The sequence below is a fragment of the Neolamprologus brichardi genome, chromosome 16, assembly GCF_056152115.1.
Source record: "Neolamprologus brichardi isolate AB-2024 chromosome 16, ASM5615211v1, whole genome shotgun sequence".
In the NCBI taxonomy this organism is placed as follows: Eukaryota; Metazoa; Chordata; class Actinopteri; order Cichliformes; family Cichlidae; genus Neolamprologus; species Neolamprologus brichardi.
This window is the reverse complement of record NC_142119.1, coordinates 24,289,218-24,303,636: the sequence shown is the minus strand read 5'-3', so window position 1 is coordinate 24,303,636 and position 14,419 is coordinate 24,289,218. Positions and strand designations below refer to the sequence as shown.

The 14,419-nt window shown below is 36.6% G+C and overlaps 1 long non-coding RNA gene across 1 annotated transcript in view; it reads right to left on the bottom strand.

The window, feature by feature from the left end:
- Nucleotides 1-9,883, bottom strand: part of LOC148098270 (uncharacterized) — a 54,440-nt gene extending 44,557 nt beyond the window's left edge. Inside the window, exon 1 of the long non-coding RNA XR_015716625.1 lies at nucleotides 9,670-9,883. This is a non-coding gene — a long non-coding RNA (uncharacterized LOC148098270). The remainder of the gene's footprint in view (nucleotides 1-9,669) is intronic.
- Between the last annotated feature and the right edge of the window lie 4,536 nt (nucleotides 9,884-14,419).

Sequence of the window (14,419 nt, the reverse complement as noted above, 5' to 3'; positions counted from 1 at the left end):
CGTTTGCCTACAAACTTAAAACAATATGTTTTTTCCTTATTTTTTATGTCCGTTTGTATGTAGTTTTCCTCTCTCAATCGCCACCTTTTCCACTATTATTTTAAACAACCATGAAGGATTTAAAGCATATTCATATTTTGTATATTCAATTTTATTCACACTGCAGAGTATTAAAAAGACTTAATTTAATGAGCACATTTGAGCATATTTAAAAAGAGAATACCAAGGGGAGACTTTGTTGATCGATACTATTGCATATTTTCTGGCCAATCAATTTGGTGCCTGCTTAGGAGCCATTACCAAGAGTAATGAATAGGGGGTATTTATTAAATTTCATGGAGACTTTTCCAATGTCATATATGGGAAAAAGCCTGTTCAATGGATAGATTGTACACTCTTTGAGTGTCAACAAGCCAAAATTGACTTTCAAATCCTCCAGCTGAATAATAGGAACTATAAGAATTGTTTTTATTTCCTATAGTTTATATAGTGCTGTTTTTGAAGCACTTATTCCAATAAAATTTAAGAATTCACAGCCATATTTGTGCTGATCTGCACAGAGTTGATAAGTAAGAAAAGGTGGAAATAGAGGAGATTCAGTATACAAAGGTTGTTTGTCTGTAGGCAGATACCTGTGTTCTGAATTCAAAGATACGAACATATCCTTGAGCTGAGATTTTATGCCCTGTGGAATATCACTTGCTGTAGTTGTGTCTGTGGCAACATGCACGGAGGTAGTAATATCTAAGAAGCCATTTCAGACAGGTGAAATTTCCAAATGAATTTTTAGTGTTTTACAAGGACAATCTTCTGCTTTAAGAGTACTGCTGTTGCAGAATGACTCTTATCAACACTTCACAAGCTATGTGTTTATCGCAGACTTACAATCATACACCCAAATCTGATGTGGGCTCCAGCATTGCTACAAATGCTACAAACCCTATAAGGGACTGAGGAGGGAAGACGCAGTATGATAACTCAGAATGTCCTGCTGTAATTATGGTATTCATGAAAAGATGAAAGTGAGTGCAGACTAAATCTCTAGCTGCGGGCAAAATCAACAGCTTGGCATTACTCCGTGACCCCTGCCTATCTTGAGGATACAGCAAACATACCAAAACTTTGCAGCTTTTTTTCATCAGTCAAGAGTGAGGGAATGAAGTGCATCGATTGCTTGTGATTATTAACTAGACTGAGATAAGCCCTCTCCTTATTATGCAGATTACTGAGGCTCCCCGCTCCAGCATATTGTACAGATGCAAGGGAGCAGCTGCTCTTACAGATGGTGGGTACACGGATCTATCATTATGCCTCCATTGTCTCCACTTCAATTGTTTGGGGGACAACAGAACTGCATCAAAGAGGAATCCGACTGCAATGAATTAAGAAAGAGAAACGAAAACCATCAAGTAAATTTATACACCCGAGGCCGTGGAATGGAGAGGAGCGTAAAGCTGAAGCTATTTCATATATACAACCATGGAGTCACCCAGTCATGTATACTGTACCCAAATCTGTTGGATGCAGCACTGTGCACCAAACATATGTTGTTTTTAGCAACAAACAGACATTCATTTAGGAGTCAGATATTAATTCAAATATGAAAAAAAAACTACAGCTAAGCAAATAAAAAAATCATTGAACTTAAATGTTCAGAAATTTAAACAAAAAATATGTAAACCTCCTCTTTGGAGTAATTTCAAGTAACTACTCAAATAAAAAAAATTTTTTTAAAAACTCAGATTATGCACTTTCATGTAGCACACAAGCAATAACTGATCACAGTTATTTTTAGATCTATGAACTCACCCCACAAAGGCCACCGCAGTGAAGGGAGAATATGCAGACAACATCAGTTTTGCCCTTAAGGGGAACCTCTGGTTGTCCATTTGACTCTCCACACCTCCTGCTGTGTGCTGCTCAGATCAGGACACTGGTACCTCCTCTGATCAAACATGACATTACACTGGAGGGAATTACATGCTCAGATTATACAGGAGAAGGTCACACCGAGTTGTAGATGATGACAGCAGTCACACTATTTCGCAGTTAGCGACGGGTAATATTACTTTAAACATTAATGCAGTGACATTAACCCTGGCACAAAACAGGGTTCCAAATCTTGTCAAGGAGGCTGGTAATTTAAGGTTGGATAAAAATGTCCCTGACATATAAAGAATTTACACCCTTAAGTGTAAGTAATTACAACCTTTTCCCTTACACATCCAGCAACCACAATGGGTGACAAAGATAGAGCGTAGGATAATGCAGGCTCATAGTGAATGTCCAACACAACAGGAGCATATGAATGAAAAGCTATTTCAAACTAAGAAGTACAATAGGTATACTAAAATCAATAGATTGAACTAATCATGGTGCTTTTGGTTTTTGAATATGGATTGGTTGAAGAAGAAGGTAACTGAATAACTGACATATTAAAGTGATAAATGTTGTACTGAATTGTCCACTCTTTCAACTAGAGTATAACATAGCATTATACATAATTTTCTTCCAGTACATTATCTATTTTTTAAACTGAAGTTTATGGGAGTTTCCACAAAATTTTAAAATTCCATGCATAACAAATGCGTAAAAATATAAGTAAAAATAAATAAATAACACAGAAAGTGATTTCATTGTAAAGCAGTACATTGAAAATGATTTTAACAGATTGTTATTTATTTTCACTGTAGCAGACTTACAAGAGAAAACAATAAAATCCATACGATTACTGTATTTCTTCTTTGCTGGTTGTCATTTAATTCCAATATTAAGCTTCGATCTTTGATCTTTATTGGTTTTGATTCCATAATTCTCATAACAGCTGCTATTGAAAACAAAGACAGGCTTAAACTATAAGCACAAAATTCCTGCTAACATCCATATATTACAGTAATATGCAGTTTAATTCCCATAAGATAGAGATAACATACTCCTCCTTATGGGAATTAATTATTTGCTTCAGATAGAAAATCAATTGCTTAGCAGAATATATTAAATTTTCAATATCCCAGAGAAGCTGCTCTCAGTATCATTTAATAAATTCCACCTTAGCAACTTACTGCCTGTTTATTCAATATTAAAGCAGAATTCATCCTTCTAACAGTAAAATTCATGCAAATATAATATGTGTGTGAGTAAAAACACAGTGTATAGGAAAATATGCAGATATATCCCAGGAGGTCAAAAAGCTAACATTAATTCCTTAACTTGAATCTGCTATATTCCAATAAATAACAGTTTTCCTTTCTTGGGTCATGTGTCATGGGTGGATTGAGCTCCTGTCAGAGCACAAAGCTCCCCGCACAAGTCCACGCTGCCTCGTCTGTTGTTAGGACCTGGTCCACATGGGGCCAAATTTGATTGGAAAGCCCAGAGGGAGGAGTTCCACCAGTCACAGGGGCATTGTTAGCGCCTCCAAAATGGCCAGAGAAGAATGACTGATTATGCAACCACAGCCAGGGTTACTAATAGGAATTCTATTTGAATTTCTAACATAACAGATGTTTGCTGGGCACCTCCATGGAGTGTGCATACACAGTTATGCTAATTCACCAGTGTTTCCCTTCAAGTTAGCTCAGAGTCATTAGAGCACACAGCTAGCTTGGATCCTTCTGTCAAAATAATAATTGGCCATTATTGATATTAATTAACATTTTTGCTCTCTATGTCCTTTTTGACCCACTATCTGTTAGTAAATCCAGTTACCGAGCCCTATTAGGGCAACAAAATCCACGGGACTCTATAGTCGGTGTGAGTTATTTATCAGAAACAGAACATAAAGCCAATTAGGAATGGGTGCAGACAGTTGTCTTCATTCTCCACTGACTACTTCTTGATCTCCATTATAAACTGCTAATAGAGCAGATACTGGTTAACAAAAGGGGGGAGAAGGGTAGGTTACCATTTCTCACTCCCACCCCGATGACAGGTGAATAGCACCAATTACAGTATTTTTGCTTGATGAGGCTACACCATCAGCTGTTTTCTTTCCCTTTTTTTTTTCCTGTAGTTGAGGGGCACATGGTGCACCTTTCTCTGTTCTGCTGGTCAGCAGGGTTAATTGGCCCAAAACTTGAATATTACTGCAGGCCATTAAAGTGTTGATGGTTTGTCCTCCAAAAGTCATAGCTTTTGGTCTCTGTGCTATTATGACACAACGAGCAGGAGAAACGCTTTATAGGCTCAGATCAAGAAATCCTAATAGGTGTATATTGACTGGTTTATTTTCCAGAAAGGGGTTGGTGGCTGCAAGAAAATATATCAAAAAGGCTATCAACAATGGTTGGGTCTTTTGTGTGGAATCAATAGTGAGCCATAGACGAGCTGAGTTTTCACAGTTCTCTCTCGTCATTTAAAAAGACTGTAGACTACATGATGGAAGGACTCACACGACTTTTTTTAACATAGTATTCACACTAGACAGCAGGTTATTGTTACTCTAACGTGATGCTTGGGAACTATTTGTTTAGTATTGTACAACAAAAGGACTTAGTAGCATGAACGATCATGAGTTGGTGTTGATGCAGGTAGTGTAACATAACCTATGTGAATTAAAACTAATGTTCCTGCTCCCTGAATCCAGATGCTGCCATAGTAGCCCAGGTTTATGACAAGAGGTACTGCGGTCCCTTAAATGAGCAGTATTTAATAGCCTGGATTCAAGTGTAAAGGCTTTCTCCCTAGTGCATTACTCCGAGAACCTAATTACAAGTTTCATCATCAATCATGAGCATTATTTATTCAGTGAAATGAATTTCTAATTAATAACTGATGAGCATTATGGCCTCAAAGACTGTAAAGTAATTAATTATAGTTGGCAACAGGGAATATCCCTGTAAAGGACTATCTGGTGCACAGTCACAGCACAGCAGTGCCAACAGGCTAATGTCCACAAAGAAGATGCACTGATTTTTTTTTTCTATCCCTTATTGAGATACTTACAGTCATGAATGTTGTCTCAGGCTGTCATACAATTGGTAATCTAATAAAAAAGTGATATTAAAATTTTGTTGCCTCCCTTCCATCATTCTCATAGATGGTTTTGGCTTCCATTTGCTTTAACTGTTAAGAAAATACAGAAAATATTTGGTCTATGTAGTTTCACAGAGTCAAAAGTAAATGGACAAAATAATAAAGATTAAATTTAAACACTGATGTAAATCTTTTGCCATCAGTGGCTGCCTGACGTTGGGAACCCATGAAATCTTCTTGTTGGGGTCCTTTGCTAGGCCTTTACATTTTGTGGATTTTTGTGGATCTTTCTTCAGTTTTGTATTCAGTAAAAAATAAAAAAACTCATGCTCAGATTGGCCATTGAAAAACATCCCCCTTCTTTCCATAAATAACCTCTAGGGTTGCTTTGCTGTGTGTGGTTTTTTAGGGTTTTTTGGGGGGCTAGCCCATCTGTCACAGGGCTAACACAGAGAGACAGAGAACCATTTGCATTCACACCTACTGGCTGTTTAGAGTCACCAATTAACCTGATCACACTAACTGCATGTTTCTGGACTGTGTGGGATGCTGGAGTACCCAGAGAGAACCCACACAGACACGGGGAGAACATGCAAACGCCACGCTGAAGGGCCTTGGCCAGATGGTGAATTCAAACCCAAGATTTTCTTGCTGGAGGCTATAGTGCTGACCACTGTGCTGCTAACATATCCAAATACTGTTTTTTACATTTTTTTTTCTAAAAAATAACATTAAAAACCAAAACAAACAGCAGTTTGGGAGGGCAGGGCTGTTACAAATCATTTCTGCACTTGTGCATCCAACATTTCAAAAGACAATGCACAACTGGGCTCTTATCTTTACCTCTTATTACTTGAAATATTAGTATTCTCTTCTTCTTTCTTTTTTTTTTACACAATTATTTTTGGGTAAATTTTACCAAGAACTAACTGCATTTTGTGATTACCAGACCAAATCTAAATTGAAATACCAACCAGTCTATGAATTGTACAAATTTAAAAACATCCATAACAATAAGAATGACAGAGCAGATAGAGATAATATGCATAATACTGTTTCTATTGTATGTATTTACTATTAATATTAGCTCATAACAATCAAAATGAATATTCCCCCTTTGTCATAAACTGATAGCTAATCAGCTGTTATTTGCTCAAAAGTAGATCTTTCATAGGTTTAATCTGTTCCAGACTTACAAAATGCAAAAGGTTTAGAAGTTTTTATGACTGTTTTAAAGAAGGTCACAGTTGAGGAGATAACATTCACAAGAAAAAGAAGACACAATCGCTTTTGAAAAGAGAAACATGATTACATAAAAGCATGTTTGTGGAATACTGTGGGTCGTGAGAAAAGATTCAGCACTGATTCTATTAGCTTGACCTCCTTCAAGAGGGTTTTACAAAGTGGATCACCTAGTGCCAAATGACCACACTCACTTCAGACAGAAATATATAAATAATTGCAGTACACGGTTTAACTTGTTCAAGCAAATACAAGTCTCTCTTTTGAGGTGAATTGTGTGCATATAATAAACCCTGTGTACTGGTAGTTATTACATATTAATGACTCTTCTGTTGATCCCATTAATGACTATTATTAGATTTCTCACTGCCACAAACATAACACTGGACATTTTTTTTCCATCACTGCAATTTTGCCTAATTTATACAGAGAATTACATCTTCACATCACTGTAATCATGTTGTCCTGAACTAATCCTTTTCAAGGCTCATTTCAGCTGTAGTATATTTGGAATAACCACAGGTCAAACATAAGATTGGTTAAATGAAAGATGATTGTGCATCTTCCTCCAGACATTACAGTGAAATAGAGACATTATGAAAAAGGCACAGACTGTCAAAATGATGATAAAGAACCATGAGAGGCTGTAATTCTGTCATTTAGAAAATGGAAATCACCGATGCAGCTCTTTAATTTATCTGTTGTTTCAATTCAGCACAAATTTTTTGCACATTTGTAGCAGTTTTTGTTTTTACATATATTTATCTCACACAACTCCACCTGCAAAAAACAGAGATGGATTAAGTCATGCATGGCTGTTTAAGCTATTCAGAGTAAATGTAATGAATGTTCATGGCTATAATGCTGAACTGCAGCACCTTTAATATGCAGCACTGCATCCTTGCAGGTTAAAAGATGCTACAAGATAATGTTCATGCCTGCACATAGAACTACAAAACATGACATCAAAATATAAACACAACAATGGATGCCACTTAAATAGACTTTAGCAATGGAGACATTTAGAAATTTGACACCATCACACATGAATTCAATAATACTCTCTAACCATAATTTTCATAGTTTTAAAGGCAGATAAGATCTTCCTTGTGTATGATAACAGTGTACACATTTGTAATTTAGATATTTTTACACAGGTCATTATGTAGTAACTAAACATCATGCTATAGTTAGTCTGGTCATACATTTGTACTTAATCTTTAAATAATTTTAGCAGAGCACGAATTATGATATCAATAAAACATTAAACACTTTCTCTTAGTGCATCACACATAGGGCCTCTGTACAAGCAGAGAACATTAAAAAGTAGGTGGAGTTTTTGTAAGACGTGTACATAAGGATTACTTACACAGGGGTGAGAATTGGATCAAACACCACCCTACTATAAAACAGGCCTAAGACTTCTGTAAGCATACTGGTAATGTGTCAACCGTGCAGTCAATGACATTTAAACTAAATTTAACGTGTCACAATGTCCTTTTATATTCTTTTATAGGGTGTTAATTGTTTTTCAACACACGACAACAGAGCAGACTGGAAGATATAATTAAGGCACAAAGTTTTCATGTAGATGTTTGTTTAAAAATGTGGGTGCTTTGCTCAAGCATGATCTCATAAGATGATAAAACAGGAACACATCTGCTGCTGTTCAAGCGGATGTTCCAATCACTCTATTAAATCTAACTTTGGAGTATTGGATCCTTTTTGCCTTTTAACTTTGACTCCAATTTTAAGTCATTGGGCATTGTTTCTATTTAAAAACAATAGATGAAAGTGAATGAATTATCTTGCTTTCATGTTTTCAGTTTAGCTTGTTTCAAACTGTCACCCAAGGGACAAAGTATCTGAACTGAATTAAACTGGGAACCAAGTGAAACACATAAGAATGAGTACACAAGTAAAACAGTAAAAACAGAAAACGTCTACTTTATTTCACCCCTATTTTTTGTTTTCATGGTCAATTAGAAAGCAGAGATAAAACTAACAGAAAAATGTATTTAGCAAGCTCGATTATATTTAATCTGCTGTGCACAGTGGTGCTGTGCAGATTGATAAAATGATCAAATAAAATAAAAAACAAATACCATACAACGTTTCAGCAATCATTTGATAGTGAGGAGACAAAATGAAGTAGCTGTACTCTACAAATACAGAACTTTATGCCAAATGTTTAGGCTACTGGATGGACGCGGTCAGCAACGAAAAGTATGCTGTGAATTTTAAATAATGTTCAGTTGATGATCGAGGCACAATGGATCAATGCTTTCATGTTGTTTATTACCAAATTCTGACCTTATAATCCAAATGTTGCAAAATAATGATTAAAATCAGATAAAGTTCAGCTGTTCTAGTAGGACTTTCTGGAGGTTTATTTAGTTGAATCTCATAGCAAAAGCCATGATCTGCAAAGAGCTTAGAAACCATTGAAAGGATATCATTGTTGAAAGTCAGCAGTCAGATCAAGGGCACAAAAGACTATCTAAGTCATCAAAATGTACCAGGAAGCCCAATGAAGATAATCAACAACAATAATAATAAAAAAAAATCATATTATTAAAAATCTAGCAAAAATGTGGTTATTTAAGGTACGTTTGGCACCAACACAGCTCTGCACAACACCAAAAGAAGACCATACCTATGGAGAAGCATGCTGATGGCAACTTTGGGGTTGTTTTTCTTAAGCTTTAGTCAAGGTGGAGGGGATTATAAACAGCTCCAAATACCAGTCAACTCTGAGACAAAAAGACATCTGATAGAAAGCTGAACACTATAAATAAATTGAAGATAAATTTGTCTTTTCAGAACAACAATGATGACAAAAAAATGGCTTCAGTAGAAGAAGATTAAAGTTTTGGAAGGGCCCAGTCAAAGCCCAGACTTTTCAAAAAATGTGAATGGTGCCCCAGAGAGGGCTGTACATACAAAATCCTCACAATCTGACAAATTTGGAGCAATTTTACACAAAATAGTGGGCAAATATTGCCAGGCAAAGATGTGCAATGGAGATGAACTCCTATCCAATGAGACTAAATGCTGAATTACATTTTTTTATTCATTTTTCTGCCCTAAAGATATCTCTTTTTTTAGTATTTTCAGTTGTTATAGATCACATTAAAGATGGTAAGCTATAAAATAGTAAGTAGTATATACTTACTATTTAAAGAAAAAAATCACAAACACCTGGCTCTTGTCCTCCAAATAAACAATTGACTTTGTTATTAATGAGACACATTCCTATATAAATGGCCAAAAAACATAGTAATACCTCTAGCAATAACTTTTAATTACTTAAAATGCCTAATTTTATATTTGTCCAAGAATTAAGCACTGACTTTAGAAGCAGAGTTGTTTTTTTTTACCATAGTTGCTATAAAGTGTACAAAATCCCCCACAGAGAGTACAACATACAAGGCTTATTTTAAAAGCACTAACCTTTCAGTCTTTGAAGAGCTGCTCCAAAGGTTAGCTTGTTTCGCTCCTTATGCTATTGTTAGCAAAGTAGTGATAGGAATTTTAAAACAGAGCTACATTTTTTCCCGACTAGAATTTTTTTCAAATGCTATGTCTTTCAGCATTCTGTAATGTTGACATAACATAAATCCCTCATAGCTAAAAACTTGTTGCTAATGCTAACACTATTGACTTTCACCTCGAAAGTCATGCTCTGATTGGGTGTACTGGCTACCAAGCTGAAATCCAGTTTTCCTATTGGCTGAGACTAAGCGTTTTTGTCTCCTAAGTGCTGTAGACAAATGGATAATTGTACAAGTAAAGCTAAACTGAATGTTGAGCTTGCTCTACATTGATCATGCAGCCATTTAAGTTTGCGTTGCGTATTGCGTTGAGTGTTGTTGCCAATATATAGGTCTACATTTCTTCCACATTGTTCTTAAAAAACAGAACCTTTATATTTTCTGTAGCATAAGCTTAGTACTATGAAAGACAAATTGGGATACCAAGTACCTTCTTCAGTGAACAGTGAGTTGTCTGTCATGTGTGAGATAACTGCATTAAAGGTTATTTTTTTCCTATTGGATTACACATGATTGGTAATTCAATTAAGTAATTGTTTAAGAATCTAAAAGTTCAGGCGGGTCAGTCAATTATAGGGCACATTATTTCACTCTCACAGCACTGCCAGCTCAACACTGGAAACAGATACACTATGTTATCCTTCAGTATGAGTGAGACATAACAGAGACAGGACTGCACATCCTATAACTGTCCTTCTCTGTGGGTCCACAAGACACCCACTCACACAAACACACACACACATGCACTGAAAGCCGTCTTTCCATCTGGTAAAGTGGGCTTTTGTGATTGATTTGTGGATTTGCTCCCTCTTTTTTTCTCTCCATTTAAGTGAAATAATGTATGGAAGCAATCTGGCGACAGACATTTTGGAAAATCTATTTGAAATCATTTCAGTTGAAGCCAAGGCAGTTTGTCTTCTTAGGGGATAGGAGCAAAGTATAATTGTCTGCAGTCTAGTAAAACACAGTATAACTGCCATCACACTTGACTGAGCTTATAGCCAGCTAGTCCCATGGCCTCTAGAAGATAGAGCAGTTAATGTTCCCTTTTATTTTAGAGGATATGTCACTTGTATCGCAGATTTATACCATGATACAGCAATTTTGTCCAAACAGATGGATAATGGTGTCACCAGCAAAAAGCCCTGTTTTTATTGAGTTTAGAGCATATTGTTTAGATAGGGGACTGTGTTGAACAGCTCCGCCAGCCCTTTCTCTCTTTATCTCTCTAATCTTGCCAGTATTAGATTTGATCATTTTTGTTTGAAGGAGGAAAATGTGGCTGTAATGGCTTCCTAATAGCAAACACAGGGGAAACAAATCCAGGGACCCTGTTCTGTAGTGCTTCCATAAGCACCACTGATTTATAGAGGTCTTTATGACAGAAAGGAAAATGATCTGCTGCAGGTATAAATCAGGTGAGGAGTAGGAAATTGAACTTAGATATCATCTTGTCAGATGCTTAATGCTCTTCCTCCTGTCACATTCGATAGGACCAATTTGGAGAATCCTGCAGAGGTAAAAAGAAGACAATTAACAATGACAGTGTGGTAATAGATGAAGCTATAAAATGAACCTGCTGCCTGCAGGATGCTTTGTATGATTTCCACATGAGATAGTGAAGGGCTATGTTGTCGTAGCCCTCCATTTTTTCTCCTCTCTCTTCTCTTTTTGGTTGTCTTTCCATCAAAAATATGTTCTAAATGCATTACATACTAAACTATGTAATTTTTTGTGTGATTTGATTGTGCTCTATAGTTGCTGAAATGTTACCCAGCACACGACAGGATTTGTAAATTCAGGATAACCTTGTTTTTATGTTATTGATTCCTGTGGCATGTTGGATCCTTACACTGCGTTAATTGAATCAATATATATACACATTTATACATACGTGTGTCTTCATGCACAAAATCATGCATGCATGGGAACATTAAAACCACTAAGTCTAAAATCAAAATAATGTACAGCACTATAATACAGCAGATTCTGATACTATCCACTTCACTTGCATGCAGTCTTTCCAAAAGTTTACTTCTATATTATTCTTCCAGTATAGCATATATGTAGGAAAGTGGATTGTTTGCTGTAATAACTGTCAAACTGCATCAGTGCTCGAACAGATGCCATCGTTCAAGTGGTATAATGAGTTCAAGATAGGACAGAGAATGACAATGCTCTCTGATCCCTGAATGTCACTCTGGTATAAACCACAACACAGCGGTTTATTGCTGGCATCATGCATTCAGCAGCATGCAATGATATGACAGATAGAATGTGGGGGGAAAAAACGGAAGCCCATCCATCTGGGTCTGAAAGTTTAATCTGACTTGAATTATTAATAAAAGAAAAACAAAAACCCTAATTTCTTGAAAGCTGATGACCTTTCGTGGTAAGCTTTATCAAGTGGCAATTCAAGCCCAAGCACCTGAAGAGCTTTACAGTAATAACCAGAGAGCCACTCTTTAGGAACCATCACCCCTCGCAGCTCATCAAGCCAAGCGCTTGTATAATCTAATTTGATTTTAATGCTTCTCTGAAGGAGATTGTGCTCTGTGTAATGATGCTGTTGTCAAGAGCCACTGGTAATATCTAATATCACAACCAAGTTAACTACTTCTGTGACACTCATTGCAGCATTTTTTTTCTTCCACATTGTCTCCAGTGCACAATGGCATGTGCTGCATATTTATGACTTTGTTGTTCTTCCTGTTGCTTTCTACTTCATGACTGACAGAAACATGGTAAATGCTTAAAACTCCCTTCCTTATTACCTTTGCCTGATATGGTACTTTTTTCGTATTCAGTACAGTAGATAGAGCATAACGATGAAGGTCTTAGCTGAGATGAGGAGAATTTTGAAGTGCTCACACTCGGGGGCAGCAAATGGAAAAGTGACAAGCCTGGTGCACTTGTCTATTTTACTTATTCTGTGCCTCTGTTTCATATTCTGCCTCGCACCGCGGGGTTATTTTCCTCCAGGGTTCAGGAGGGCACGCTCTTTCATTTCTTCAGAAAATTGTTTCGCAGGATTTCAATCTTTGGCTGCTAGATATGACAAAACACAATATCAAGAACACTTATGTTTCTTATCTGCCATTTTTTCTGGGTATAAATAAAAGATCAGTATAAATTTAAGTCAAGTGGCCTCGAATGCACATGTGAGAGATGAGTATGAAAAGAACTATGAACCTTGGGACAGCACCATGTACATTTTCATCTCTTGCTCAAAATTACCTTGGCACTGGGGCTTTGTGTGTCATTTGTCATCTTTGAAAATCAATTAAGTGTTTCCATGATAGCAATCCAGATGTAATCTTTTGACTGGTTGGACAATCAAGCAGAACCCCCTCCCCCCAAAAAAAACAAAAAAACTAAGAGTGTGCCTTTGTATTTTGCATTATGTAAACAGTATTTCTTTGAAATACTCTTTGTTCATATAATAGATTTTGAGATGGTGGTCAATTAGGTGCGGACAATGATAACTACAGTATAAATCAGATAGCTGAAGGGCTATCCCAAGTATTGATTGTACTTAAATAGGCCTTCAATTTGCCACCCGATAAAAATCATCACACCACGCAAATGCTAGTACCAGCGTAACTGCAACACCTCTAAAGGCATGTTAAACAGTTGAGACCACAATTTTACTCTTCTCCCTTTGATCATTCATCTGTCTGTGAAAGTCTTCATGCATCAAAAACGACGAAAGAAAAACATAAAACTGAAAGCTGTTACGAAGATTTGATAACCCACACACAATAATTTCACTGGCTGATATAATACAAACTGTCATGAAATGATTCAGTGCTTTGGAATTTAAAAAAAAAAAGTATACATATATATATATATACACATACATACATACATACACACACACACACACAAACACATGTACACAGCATCGAGATCTTTCATGAAATATTACTTGTGATGATTCACACACACACGTGCAGGCTTTGTATACTGAACAACCTCCCAGTGGTGCAAAAACATCCAAACATCGTCCTATTGATGTCCCATTTTTTTCCCCCGTTTGGCTCTTGTCAGAGGTCAACCTCAAACAGTATGCGGTGGAATCAGGCGTTACTGTTGGTGTCAGATTGATGCATTACAAGGCCCGGGAGGTCACGTCTCTGTAAACATACATTATCAAAACCCATAGAAGATGTGGGATGTTGAACTCGCCAATAGTTTACGGTGTATCTTCAGGGGAAAAGGGTCATGTAACGGTAGAAAACAACTTTGTAGCCACAATGACTTTGCTGTTGCAAATGAAGAGGGTCAAGCAATCAAGACTGGTCAGGCTCTGTGTCAGCACCATTATCTTACACTGTCTGAAATGATCAATGAGCTAAAATAAAATGATCACAAGCTAAAACTGGCCTGCTAATGAAAACGGACTGCTTAAATTTGGGCCTGATTGAGAAGACGGCCAAAGAAGAAAATGGGTACCCATTTAAAATACAACATATACAAGAAGAAACAATACAGGTTAGAGAGATCCCGGGGAGTTGTTTCTCATGTTGTTGCTCAAATGTTAATTTAATGCTGATGTAGAATCACTTTTAAAATACAACAGAAATAAATGGTGCTTTCATAAATATAGCAGTGAAGACAAAGTGGTTGTGATTGTGAACACAGATAAA